The sequence below is a fragment of the Phocoena phocoena genome, chromosome 5, assembly GCF_963924675.1.
Source record: "Phocoena phocoena chromosome 5, mPhoPho1.1, whole genome shotgun sequence".
NCBI lineage: Eukaryota > Metazoa > Chordata > Mammalia > Artiodactyla > Phocoenidae > Phocoena > Phocoena phocoena.
In genome coordinates this window covers 50,358,374-50,372,709 of record NC_089223.1, presented here as the reverse complement: position 1 = coordinate 50,372,709, position 14,336 = coordinate 50,358,374, and the positions used below count along the sequence as shown (strand labels likewise).

The following is a 14,336-nucleotide window of genomic DNA, read 5'->3' as shown; positions in this document are numbered from 1 at the left end:
AATTTTTTTAGTTAGAAATTTGGTTCTCTTACTTCTCTTAGTCAAATGAGATGATATAGTCTCTGATGATCCTATGTTTGCTATTAATCCCATTTGATTTTGCAAAGATCATTGATATATTTATATCATTTATATTGATAAGAAAAAGAAGCCCCTAAAGCACCTCCAACCTTATTCTTCTTCCTTCCTCTGCTCTGTATTTTAAGGAGAGAGACTAAAATGATGAAATGGTGGCTTTTGTATTTTTGGAGGTCAGGATCTCAACATTTTACAGACATGAAATCATAATGACTTAAACCTATTTTTCACTAGAGGATATTGTGATGATGTATTTATGTGTATTGGAGGAGGTAGTATGCTAAAGAAAAAGTGGGGCCTGGTGGACATTTGTTAATAATTACAATGGTCAAAAACGTAATTGCCGAGAAGGAGTGAATGAAAACCTATCAGCTGGGAAGGGAGGGGCTGAGTCCAAGCTGGCGCTATTCTGAGCGCAGGATGTAAGTGTCCGGTTGCATTTTGCTGACCTCCTCCCTCCTGTTCCCTCTAATTGCTCCGAAACAGTGTGTACAGAGGAAATACTTGGGCAAATATTGCTGAAGGAAAAGGCTTCTTGAAAGAGACAATGTATCCACACGTTGGAGAGCTTGAAGGAAATGCGGTGAGGTGTTTAAGGGTTGATGCTTGGGTTCCCAGAGCATGTTGAGCCCACGCAGACCTTTCCCAGTGTCCTGCTGCTTTCTCCTTGTGGCTCCAGCTGAAAGCCCGCCAGAGGGCCTAAAGCAGGCAATACTTAGCTCTCTGACACCTCCTGCTGTGTCAGTGACATTAAATATTTGTATATAGATTTCTTGGATGGTAATTCCATGGGTTTTTGAAACTGGAGTCAGACATCCCTTCCCAGAGTTTTCCAGTTGTAGAGAATTCCCTGGTAGTGTAGTACCGGCTAAAGCCCTCTGGAAGCCACTTTCTGTCCTAGGTGACTACATTCTTTTATGGCAAGAGGCATACAAAATTGAACTTGGTACTTGAGTTGTGTTTTACAAGGATTCAGAAATAATACACTTGGAGCATATTTTGTCTATAGTTGAGTTTCTTTTTCAAAGCTTTGTATCTGCTCATATTTTTTTTTGCGGTATGCGGGCCTCTCACTTCTGTGGCCTCTCCCGTTGCGGAGCACAGGCTCTGGACGCGCAGGCTTAGCGGCCATGGCTCACGGGCCCAGCCGCTCCGCGGCATGTGGGATCTTCCCAGACCGGGGCACAAACCCGTGTCCCCTGCACCAGCAGGCGGACTCTCAACCACTGCACCACCAGGGAAGCCCCTCTGCTCATATTTTTGAGACATATTATTTCATATTTAATTTTGGGAGTCTCTGTCATTTGTGTTATTCATGTGTTATTAAAGCAGAGTGGCTAAGCATCGGTTTGGAAATAAAAGTTTAAAACTTGCTGTGTTGCTGAAGCATTGCATAAATGAAGGACGAAACTTAGAGTTTGGATTTTGAATTTCTCAGTTCTGTAAAATGAGAATAATAGAACATGTCATTCACCGTAGAACTGTTTAAATAATTAACAGAAATAATGTTGCTGCTGTACCTGGCATTAGGCATAGGAGTGCTTTATACTGTACCACTGTCTGTCCTTTTGCTTTCTGATTGATACAGTCTCACCAATAATTTTTTTTTTTTTTGGCGCATTGTGGCTTGTGGGATATTAGTTCCCTGACCAGGGATTGAACCTGGGCCCACAACAGTGAAAGCACAGAGTCCTAACCACTGGACCACCAGGGAATTCCCCTCACCAATAATTTTCCATGATGATTATCATTCCAAAAAATTCGAACTGACCGAAATGATGTTTGTTATTTGCTTAATTCATCTTAGCAAGGCATCTATCCCTTGCCTTCCTAATAACCACGCTTACCTACTGCTTCTTGTATTGGAAAAGGAAAGCTAGAAAGGTCAAGAGAAGTTTCCTGAGGCCTGCTGTTTATTTCTCTTTGGACTCATTCTGATTCCCTTTAAGCTCTGGGCGTGAGATCTGATTTCCATGGTTAGTCTGCTCCGACAGACATTACCCCTAGTTTGTGAAACTGTCTCATTTTTCAAGAGACACACTAACTATGATTGCATACAGGGTAAATTACAAACGCATGCCCACTGTCTAATAAAACCTGCAAAGTTACTTTTTCTGGAAAACAGATTAAAGTGTATGATATTTTCCTACCAATGAGGAGGATTCAAGGGTCTATTATATATGTAATATGTATAAATATGTATATATATATTTTTTCTTTTTTTCCCTTCCTTGCTCTGCAGCATAGACTAGGGTAATTCTGTCCACTACTGGCTGTTATGTAATTTAGGTGCCATTTCAATGAGATTATTCAATAGTATAGAAGTAATACCAAGTATTCAAACCTGAGCTAAGTATTTCTCCGTTTTCATCATTACAAGATTCAGAGTCACTGGGGGAATTGAAAATTGGGACTGATGAGGGAGAGTAGAGTAAGAATGGAATAAAACTGAATAAAGCTCACTTGAGGCTCTCCCATTGCTCCAGTGAGCATACTGCTGGGATCTGGTTTTGTTTTGTTTTGTTTTACTTTTTTGCCTGATAGCATTTAGGGGACTGAGGTGAGAGCCTGCCATGGCAGGAGTTCACAGGAGGTTCCAAATATTGTACCTCTGAAGCTGCTGATTGCCAGGTGGGATGAAGGTGAAGGGAGGGAGGGTGGTGAGTGACATCCATTAAATCAGCAGTAGAGGCGACTTAAATAACTCCCTTCCCTGAATAACTGCAAAAGCTTTTAAATCTGGTTAATTGTTTTTACCTTTCTATAGAGTTAGAACTACAAGGCAAGCTATCCTAAGTGCAATATCCAACATGTTCACCTTTCTTGATACTGTATTGACTTTGAAAGGAGAACAGACTTTACTTAAACCTCTCCGGACGTGATTTTACCAACTCTTTTCATGGTGGGATACTCAATAACTTTTACAAGGCCAAAACTTCTGGAAATAAAAACGAGTGTTTGAATTTTAGTAAAATTGGCCAACATATCAGCTTTAGAGGGCCAGAATCTCGCATTTATGGATTAGTTAAATCACCACCCTACTCTCCAGTTGATTATTAAATTTTCAACACGATTCTATCCCTGTTGAAAAATAAAGACAATGTCTTGGATGTTAAATGAAAGCTCACAGTCAAATCCAATGGATATAGGTATTTGGCAAATTCTGTCGGTATCTGGGTTGAGATACTTTTATTCAGTCTGCTGTGGGTTAAAGAACATGGTGGGGAACCAGGAGTCTCAGGACCTATTTCTGTTCTTGGCTCTGCCCCGCCTTACTGGGTAACATGAGGCCAATCATGTTTGTGTGGTTATATTTCCTTTGTACAGAGTGCAGTTAATAACCTATCTTCTTATCCACCTGCTAGAGATGCTCTAAGGATTCTTGGATAACACCAGAAAAATACTTTGATATTTGCAGTAAGCCATTGACGAATTACTTAATTTCTGAATCTCAGTTTTTCATACAAAGAAACAGCATTGGTGCTTCCTTATCTCCTAGTCTTGCTAGGGATATAAGGAAACTAATTTGAAATCCCCAGAATGAACCCTGTAAATTTAAGATGTTATCTTCCTTGGTTATATTCCTTGCAGGTGATTTATCTTTGTGCTTAACCCTTTCTCACCAGGGCTTGTTGTGACTGCAGAATGCTTTCAGACTAAAGCTAGTACTGATAACTGGTGATTAACAAATTAGTTGGTTAATATCTATGTTAACTCTTCTTATTAACTCTGATGGACAGTGCTTTTATTAACTTTTTCTTTAAGCTTATCAAAATGGTAACCTACAGTTGCAGATATATAAGCTTTAATATGTTGCTTTTTCAGGCTCATATGTATCATTGAAAGTGATAATATATTCCAATTAGGGACATAATGTGCGGTCAAATAAACCAGTCATTAATTAAGGACACAAGGTTGTTTGATGTGATAATTTAGAGAGTGTATCATGTAGGTGGGTGAGTTTACATGGGAAACCAAGGTATGTATCTCCCATAGAGTGACATTAAGTTGAGACCTAAAGGGTGAAGAGGGTTAGCTAGGTCAGGAATGAGGGAAGCCTCCCAGGCAGGGTGTGTGAAGGCCCAGTGGTGAGAAAGAGGTAGACCTGTTTGAGAAGTGAAAATAAAGCCCATGTGGCTAGACTACATGAATAGGGAGAGAGTGGCCTGAAGTGGATGGAACCCAGATAATTCATGGCCTTTTATACTATGCTAAGGATTTAGGATTTTATTGAGGGTGCACTGGGGAGCCACTGCAGAGGGTTGTAAGCAGGGAAGTGACAAGACAAAATTTGCATTTTAAAAAATATCTCTTTGGCTCATGGGTGGAGAGAGCTTCCCAACAGGGCAAAGATAAAAGTGGAGACAAGATTCAGCTGAGAGATGATTTTGGGTTAGAGTAGAGGGACAAAAAGATGGGTTGAATTGCCAGGACTTGCTGATGGACAGATGGGTGGGTGGGGGTGATTGCTTCTGGATTTGTGCTATGAGCAATTTGGGAGACTTATGTGCCATTTGTACGATGGGGAACACTGGAGGAATAGTAGTGGAGGATGGTAGGCATTCAGCTTTTTGAGTCTGAGGCCCCTGTGAGACATCCAAGTAGAACTCTAAAGCAGGCACTTGGCTACACAACTGGAGCTAAAAAGAAAGGGCAGGGATGGAGATGTAAGTTTTGGAATCCCAGGGAGATAGCTAGCATTTCAAGCCATAGGAATGGATGACATTACCAAGGGGAGAGAATAGAATGAGAAGAGGACTGGGCGGGGCTCTGCTCTGCCAACCTTTGGAGACTGAGAAGGAGCAATCATAGAAGCTGGAGGGTAACCAAGAAAAGTGTGTGTCTGAGGCCAAGAGAAGAGCATTTTCAGCAAGGAGCCAGTGACCGCCAGTGCTGAGTGCTGCCTGGAGTCAAGTAGATGAGGAGCGAAAAGTAACCAGTGGCTTTGGCAGAAAAAAGTGCTTGGTGGCTTTTGTTAGCAATCTGGGTGGCATGGTTAGTAAAGAGTCAAATCGGAGTAGACTGAAGAGTGCCCGAAGAGAAAGCTATCCTCATAAGAAGTGGCGAAGGGGGCTTCCCTGGTGGCACAGTGGTTGAGAGTCCGCCTGCCGATGCAGGGGACACGGGTTGGTGCCCCGGTCCGGGAAGATCCCACATGCCGTGGAGTGGGTGGGCCCGTGAGCCATGGCCGCTGAGCCTGCGCGTCCGGAGCCTGTGCTCTGCAACAGGAGAGGCCACAACAGTGAGAGACCCGCGTACCGCAAAAAAAAAAAAAAAAGAAGTGGCGAAGGGACCTGGAGAAATAGTAGAAAACTTTTGGCCTTTCCCCTATGTGCTCCGTTACACTTAACCAATTAGAATACTTAGAATTCTTGTAGAATTTTTAGAGCTAGAAAGGATTTTAGAGAAAATGTAGCTCAACGTTCTCACCTTACACATGGAGAGATGAGCCTTGGAGAAGGTAAAGTGATTTGCTTGCAGTAACGCTGATGGTAATTGGGAAGAACTAGTACAAGGAAGGCAAGCTTCTTGACTTTCCCAGGGCAGTACTCATTCCAAAAAAGTGTGCTTGAAGTCTGGTTCCTCTGGAGCGGGAAAGGAATTTAGAAAAGGAGATGGATGAGAGCTTAAAGAAGCGCCTGGAAGAATAGGCGGTAGAAAGAACTAACTGGAGAAGAATAAAAGGTGTTGGGAGAGCTTATGAAAAGGTGAGAGAGAAAGAAGACAGAAGCCTGGCTGGCCTCATTGTTTGCATGACCGCAGATGCTCGTGGGAGGACAGATGTCAGAGCCAGAACGTCTTCATGTTCTGGGGCCGTTTATGGTTACTAAGGGCTGTGGATTTAAACTTGTCATTCTCTGGTTATAAGACAGAAACATTTTCAAGAATTCCTGAGCCCTTTTTGTCTTCTAGGTAGTTGCTAACTTGAAAGGCCGAATCGATTACCTTTTCCCTCCTTGACTGTATTTTGCAGACAATGGAAAATGGGGGGTAGTGTCGGGGACTGGTACCATGGTAGTAGGAAAGTAGGAAAGGAAACCTTATATAACCAGGAGCACCAAGAGTCCCGGCCTCTATGTCATTAATTATTTGGCTTTAGTTGGTTCATTGGTACATGAAGAGGTTTAATCAGGTGATCTTTAAGGTCATTTCAACTCTAAAAGTATGATTATGAGCTGCGGTGTCAGTGAATGTTGTCCTCTATTCTGGGTACATGTGGAAAACCATAGTCATGAAGCTTCTGGGATTGGCCTTAACTAGGCTCGTTTAAGTCTCTCGAAGCACTTTCCCTAGTTCTTGGTCATTGTTTTAGCCCCATGGCATTATCCACATCTCATTTACCTATATACAGGTATGTGAGAGGAAGGAATTATGTGAACTAATATTAGTGATACCTGATTAGCCGTGAGTGCATTGACTATATGGTGGATTATCTGTCTATAGCGACTAAAGACCACTCTTCCTATTGCCCAGCCAGGGCTTAGGCCAGTGCTAAAAGGGAAGCCAGAATAGAGTCGGAGATGAACAATGTGGTTAGAATGAGAGTGTGAATGTGCGCATTTATGTGTCTGTCTAAGCTGCCTCTCTGGCTGCAATTGCAAATCCGGTTATCAATGACCATTGGATTAGCCATTGTTTTCTCTCTTCCAGTCCCACTTGCCATTCAGTTGTGCAAATGGTGACCACAAGAGAGATAATGGAAACTGTCATTTCTCTGTGTTTGGCTCACAGGTGGATTTTGTCTGACTGCATGTGTACTGCACATTAAAATGCTCCAGCTCTTTCGGGGTTCTGGGATGTCAGGATGAGTCAAGGTTTCACCTCTTCCTATTGGGTGGCTCCTCTTGGCTCTTAGCCCTGCCCTGCCTGGCTCTGGCCTTCCCAGGCCTTTTGGCTCCACTCTCCTCTGTGCTGTCAAGTAAAAGGACAACAGACCTGAGCCCTGGGGGTCGGCACTCACGGCATGAAAGCTCTGGGGGAGACCCTCCCAGAGCAGGGTGGACATGGCACGGCATTTGTTCCTGGGCCGGGTGAGGGAAGATTGAGGTCATGGAAGGTATTGCCTCTGCTGCACGGTTAAGCTCTGCATAATGACTAAAAAAAAGCTGAGGGACGAGTCAGACTTGATCCAAAGTTGGCTATTTCGTCCTGCGCAGAGTGAGTGTTCCGGAGTGCCTTAGCTGGCGAACAGAGAGTGTTCACAAGTTATTATCCGGGCTCAAGGGGAGTGGGAAGGAGGAGAAATAGTACTTTGTTTCCTCCCCTTTGGAAATAGGAGGGAGATATAAGAACAACACTTACCTTTGTGCACCAGACACATTGGAAAAGACACTTTATTGACACTATTGGATTCGGATTGTCCTTAAAAATGCCTATCTCTATACATAGAGATTATATATATATATAATAGAACATAATATAATATATATATAAAAATCTCAATATAAATGTATAGCCGTAGGTATAAATATAGGTATTTTATATCTACAGATATGAATATAAAAGAGGTTTTGCTAGAGCAAAGTTAAAATTACTTTGGAGAAGCAGCTTTTTATTGATTGTGGAGCACTTCAGGAGCTGCAGTTTATAAATGATATAAGGTGATTTTTAGTCCTGTTTATTCATCAAGGTAGGTTCCTGTACTGCCTTCAAGTGGTTGTTCTGGCCTAGATATCTTCAAATAATGAATGACCACTGAGTATAATAAGGTTGCATTTCTTTAAAAAATACTCACTAATTCAGACTTCACACAGTGCTGGTTAGTTTAGCTTCTGTTATCAGCTATTAGTAATGGAAGCTGTAATGGAAACTTAACCTCAGTGTGTGGTCATAGGGTCCTCACCTTTACCTAAACACTGTGATTAGGACTGTTTTGCTAAAAATGAGCACTTATAAGGCAGGTGCAGAAGTTTCCTGAGCTTTCGCTTGTCCTTTAGGATGAGAATTTAGCTAAGTCACCATAAGCTCATCTCCTATTTGAGACCTTTTCCTTGTGCTGTTTGTTCTTGCCTAGAGGTTGTTATCATCATCGTGATTATCAGCATCAAATATTAAATATTAAAAGTACTGTGCTCAGTAAACACCAGGTAACAAGCTAAGATTTCTTATCAGTCTTGCTTGGGGGAACCCCAAGTTGCCTTAAGGATTTCTGGGAGGGTTTCAGTGAACAAAATTCCCATGCAGTTCAGCGGGAAGAAAAGTATTTCCCTGTTTTTCATCACTTTTACTATTTATTTACTTGCATGCCTGCTCCTAAGTGTAATTGGTAGCATTAATAATAAAATAGATTACTAATCAGCATTCAAAATGGCCTATAAATAGATTACATATGTAGCATGCAATTACCTATTAATAAACACATGCATTATTATTTTTTTTTCTATGTGAAAAGTTGCCCCTATCCAAAATACAGAAATAAAAATCATCTGTTGTCCTGAGTAGTGGTGTCAGTTTGAAGTGTGGACCCTCATGCAAACATCTAACCAAGGGCTGACTTACCCTCTGTTAACTGCAAAATTACATCATGCCTTTCAAAGTGAGTTTTCTTTTCATGAACTGGTATTTATGCTCAAGTAAATTAGCAGTGTTGCTATGATTATTTCTTAATAGAACTGGTTATGGACACTCTTATGGGTTTGTGAGTAATACACTAGCAATTCATTTATTAAAGTATTTAGGATTAGACATACTGATCTATTTCTTATTATATAAAGTGCCAAACACACAACGTCTGTGGCATCTGGACTTGATACTGTGATTCTGTTTAAGGTTTCTTATGCATGTACTTCTAAAAAACCTTCATGATTCGTTTTGGTCCAAGAAGTAAAGTCTTCACAACATCTTTTTAATAATCTATCACTCATCCAGGGTCTTTGCCTCCTCTTCCAACAGTGTTCTCTTCATAATTGAAAAGAAATAATACATATCTCTTAAATTTGCCTCCCTCCCCTATATCCCCCTCGGCAATAGCTACAACGTGTTTTAGGCATCTTGGCATAAGACCAGGTTACTTTATTTTTTTAATTATCATTATTTTATCTTCTTCTCTCTTTTTTTTTAACATCTTTATTGGAGTATAATTGCTTTACAGTGGTGTGTTAGTTTCTGCTATATAACAAAGTGAATCAGCTATACATATACACATATCCTCATATCTCTTCCCTCTTGCATCTCCCTCCCTCCCACCCTCCCTATCCCACCCCTCTAGGTTGTCACAAAGCACCGAGCTGATCTCCCTGTGCTATGCGGCTGCTTCCCACTAGCTATCTATTTTATGTTTGGTAGTGTATATATGTCCATGCCACTCTCTCACTTTGTCCCAGCTTACCCTTCCCCCCACCCCGTGTCCTGAAGTCTGTTCTCTAGTAGGTCTGCATCTTTATTTCATTTTTTTTTTTTTTAGATTCCATATATATGTGTTAGCATACGGTATTTGTTTTTCTCTTTTACTTCACTCTGTATGACAGACTCTAGGTCCATCCACCTCACTACAAATAACTCAATTTTGTTCTTTAGATAAGCCAAAGAAGGCAGAATTTAATTTATATTTGGGGAATATTGCTGATTAGTTCTGAAAGAATGATGTAAATTGCCAAGTGTCATGGAATCTTTGCTTCGAACTGGAGAGAACAGAAATTCCATTGATTATAGAAAGAGCAACAATGTGGATAAAAATCAAATTGGGAACATCCCTCAGTATTAGAGAAGTTCTGTAGGAGGCTGGGGGTGGCTGTGAGGGAAGGTAGATTTCTGGGCAGAGATTTAGGCCTATAGATTTAACTGTAGCTAAAGGATCACTAGAGGACAAGTAGAATCTCTGCCTAGAAATCTACCTTCCCTCACAGCCACCCCCAGCCATCCACAGCTTCTACCCCCCGTACTGACATCTCAGGTCTTAAAAAATATTTACATACTGCTTTATTCCAAAAAGGTTTAATGTGAAGGGAAAATAACGGGTAAAAAGTTGGAATAGCAAGGTTCATGTTTAAAATTCACGTCACGAAACTCTGTCTACCTATTACCGGTTGGCCCGAGATTTGTCTCTTCTATTTCTAGCAGTCAGCATGAGGAAGGAAACACAGTCAATTATAAGGTAGTGTAAATATAGTGTACATTACTAAAAACAAACAAAGCACTACCAAAGCAGTAATGAAGCACTCACTCTTCTTGATGTTGAGACCTGAGAGATATTTCTCCTGTGGGATTTTATTGGGTTAGCGGGTGACAATACCCTTGACTTCCCTGAACCTTGGTTTCTTTGCCTGTACAATGGGGATAATGACAGTATTTAATTCGTGCAGTTGTGAGGATTGCATGAGGTAATAGAAGTAGGAGACCTAGCCAGAACCTGGCATATTTGTAAGAATTCCATAAATGGCTGCTATCATCTGTATGTATAAACACAGCACCATGTTTCCTAAAGGAGCTAATGATCTATCCTGCATAGAGAGGCATATGTTGTTAACCACTCAGTCCACTGCAAAAATTTTAGTTTGGCTCATTTGATGGGTTTGATTCTACAAAGTCCTAAATCATCATTGGTAGGGAAGTGGGTATATGTGAAAGCCTCTTTAACATGAATGGCTACAGAGTTACTAGCTGTAAAAGTTCTCTGGTGGCCTGAAATCATGATAGCAGCTCTCAGTGCTGTTAGTTTAGAAATATTTTAGGAATTGGGAGAAGTGGACATGATAACATGGCAGGACTTCTGCTTTCACCTGAGGTGGAGCACGTGAGGATGGAAGAAACAGGGATCACCTAGTGATGATTTCTGATGGTCAGAGATAACCAGGAAAACCATGTTTTCTTCCCAGTAGTACTGGCTGTGGATGGATTGTGAGATATTCCCAAGACATTTAGAGTTTGTTGGGAACTTGCACCATCTGTCAGAGAAAGGCATGCAGGGTATTTATTTGAACACATGTTACTGAGGCCACTGCCAAATCAAGGACTGAATGCCCTTTGACTCACACCTAAGTGAACACTGTCAAATGTAGATTCCAGTAGTTTTACTTTACAAAATTTTGAGTAGCAAGAATGTAACCTTTATTTTAATAACATTTAAAACAATCACCATTTCCTTTTGAATTCTACCTATTAAAATTTTTCTTTTGCTCCTTCTTCTTTTTACATTATCTTTGGAAGAAGTTTTTACTGACATTTCTACCAGAGAATTTTTTTTCTTTTGCGCCTAAAATTCACTCATAAATTAAGCAGGTAATCGTCCCTGATTCTCTGAGCATCTTACTGTTTTGTAGACTCTTGCTGAATTAGAAATCTTGTCTATCAAGTTTCTCCTTTGCATTTTACATGTAAAATAATACTACACCTTCCACCGCTTGGTGTCATTTGGGGAGTTGTAATTTTAAAAATAGCCATCAATCTTCATGGCCTATCTCTGAGACAGGTAAAGATATTTTAATGAAAATAAATATTGAGATCACCTATGATATTCTTATCAACAATAGCATTTTTTAAAAAAATCAGTAATGCTGCTTCTATTGACTCTAAAGACAGGTATTTTGTGGAGGTGGTAAGAATGCTTTCATTCCAGCTTATTTTATTTCTGGTATTTTTGGTACTTAGCACATACAGCTTATGAACGATTTGGTCATCATTTTGAGAAAGCATGCCTTTCCCCCAGTCACCAAAGTGAGGCTGCCTTCCTCTCTTCTGGTGGGCAAAGAAGCTGAAATGAAAAGAGGTTGAGAAGTAATTGATGAAACACAAACACTGCCTCTGAGGTCCTAAAGGCTTGTTTAACCTCAGGACCCTGTTCCTTTTCCTTTATCTGAACAAAGACAGAAAAGGAAAATGTAGTTACCAGTAATGTACGAGAGGAAAAGGAAAATGCTTTGCATTTTGAATTGCTCAGCTCAGTGCCCTGGTTTCGTTTGGCAGCTCTTGGAAGGCGAGAGCTTCCTCACCCAAGGCGTGAGCTTCCTCACCCAAGGCGTATTCTATTTTACTGTGCTGTAAGGATCCCCCCCAAAATTCATAGCCGTGTGGTTACCAGAGAATTGTAGCTTCCCAGAGGCCATCACTGAGAGTATAAAAAAACGCCTAAGAGGGCTTCCCTGGTGGCGCAGTGGTTGAGAGTCCACCTGCCGATGCAGGGGACACGGGTTCATGCCCTGGTCTGGGAAGATCCCACATGCCGCAGAGCGGCTGGGCCCGTGAGCCATGGCTGCTGAGCCTGCGCGTCCGGAGCCTGTGTTCTGCAACGGGAGAGGCCGCACAACAGTGAGAGGCCCACGTACCGCAAAAAAAAAAAAAAAAAGCCTAAGAGTGTTAGTAAGGGATAGGAGTGGGAACAGGGAACAGAGAGTGACTGCAGATGAGCATGAGGGATCTTTTTGGATTGGTCGACAGGTTCTGAAATTGGATTATGGTGATGCTTGCCCAACGCTGTAAATATACTAAAAGTCATTGAATATGAACCCTTAAAATGAGTGAACTTTATGGTATGTGAAGAATTATACCTTAATAAAGCTGATAAAAATGTCTGAAATAGGGGCTGTCTTTTTTTTTTTTTTGCGGTACGCTGGCCTCTCCCTTTTGTGGCCTCTCCCGTGGCGGAGCACGGGCTCCGGACGCGCAGGCCCAGCGGCCATGGCTCACGGGCCCAGCCGCTCCACAGTATGTGGGATCTTCCCGGACTGGGGCACGAACCCGTGTCCACTGCATGGGCAGGTGGACTCTCAACCACTGCGCCACCAGGGAAGCCCCGGGCTGTCTTAAAAGGAACCATATTCACTGTTGGTACCTGGGCTTCATGGTGCAGCATCGTGTCTGAAACTTCCCCACCTGTGGGAAAGTCGGCGGGGTTGGGGGAGCATCTGAGGGAGGGGCGGGAAGAGATGGGGATAAGCTGAATCTTATTCCTAAGGCAGGGAGGAGGCCTGTGATCATGATGCGTATACAGTGGCACCATTTTTATGGTGATGACGACTCCGGTTAGGTTTCTGAAGGTAAGGTACCTTTCTCTCCTGGGCTTTGAAAACTCACCTTCTGAATCGTCCCAACTCTTTTGTTGGGTTGACAACAACACTTTATAGCCAGAAATCTTACCTTAAAATCTTATCAGCCCATGTAAACTGTCTTTTAAATGATTTATCAAATATACTATGCAGATTTGTGTAAATACATTAAAAAAATCTTTCTATGTAACATCAATTTGACTCATGTTGCTTAGCCACTACATTTTTTTTTATTGCTTGTTGCTTAGCCACTACATTTTTTTTTATTGCTTGGTTACCATTTTTTAATAAGAAAATATGTTTTTGAACATCTTTTTGGAGTATAATTCTTTACAATGGTGTGTTAGTTTCTGCTGTATAACAAAATAAGAAAATGTTTAATGTGACAGGTTAAAAAATTTTTTTTCAACCTCTTAGTTTTTTTCATGATGTTTTCCTATTTCTTGAACGAAGGCAATCAAGCTTTCAGAGTTTGATTTACTGAAGAAATTGGTTGGCTTTGCTTACATATATTGTGTGACTTGAGATAAAGCTGCAGGACTCCCTCAGTAACTGGAGGGCAGGAAACAATTGACACTGTTTCTTAATTCACATTGTTTCTGAGACATTTCCTACTTCCTACTATAATATAGCTTTCCCATGAGAACAATTTGCTTGTAAATGGTTAGACATGATAAATTTCTCATTGGCACACATTCTGTGAGGAGAATTTCACTGTGCTTTTTAGTAGTTGAGTTGGCGTGTGTGTCTGTGTGCATATCTGTGTGTGTGCTGGGGGCTGGTGCTTCATGTTTTATGTAGATGCCTCCAACTTCATTCCAAGTATGAGATATTTTCTTTTGAATGCTTACCCATTAACCTAGGGTTCTGCATTCCTTGGTTGGAACCTCTTTCTTGATATAATTGTTTTAATCCTTCCAGTTTAAGGGAACAACCCTGTGGATTATGGTGTTTTTAGATATGCCTGATGAGTTACCGTGGAAAGGAATTCACAGCATTTACATCAGACATTTGCATGTATGTGTATTGCATGTGGGTGTGTGATATTGTCTGCAGCACTGTAAAGTGGTCATCAAGGAATAATGCCAGAATGGGAAAGGAAATCCGTAGATTATCTCATCTTTTTTGCAATTCCTATTTGCAATTCAAAAAAAAAAGTAGTTTTCACATTACTTCCGAAATGGTGGTTCCCGCATTCAGAAGTTAGACCGTATATAAAGTGAAAGTAAAAGTTTTCCAATTAAAAAAAAAATGTAGAACTTTGAGTTCCCTTTTTTT

At 41.1% G+C, this 14,336-nt stretch overlaps 1 protein-coding gene across 3 annotated transcripts in view; it reads left to right on the top strand.

Moving 5' to 3' along the window:
- Positions 1-14,336, top strand: part of SLC4A4 (solute carrier family 4 member 4) — a 351,925-nt gene that overhangs the window by 56,631 nt on the left and 280,958 nt on the right. The window lies entirely within an intron of this gene.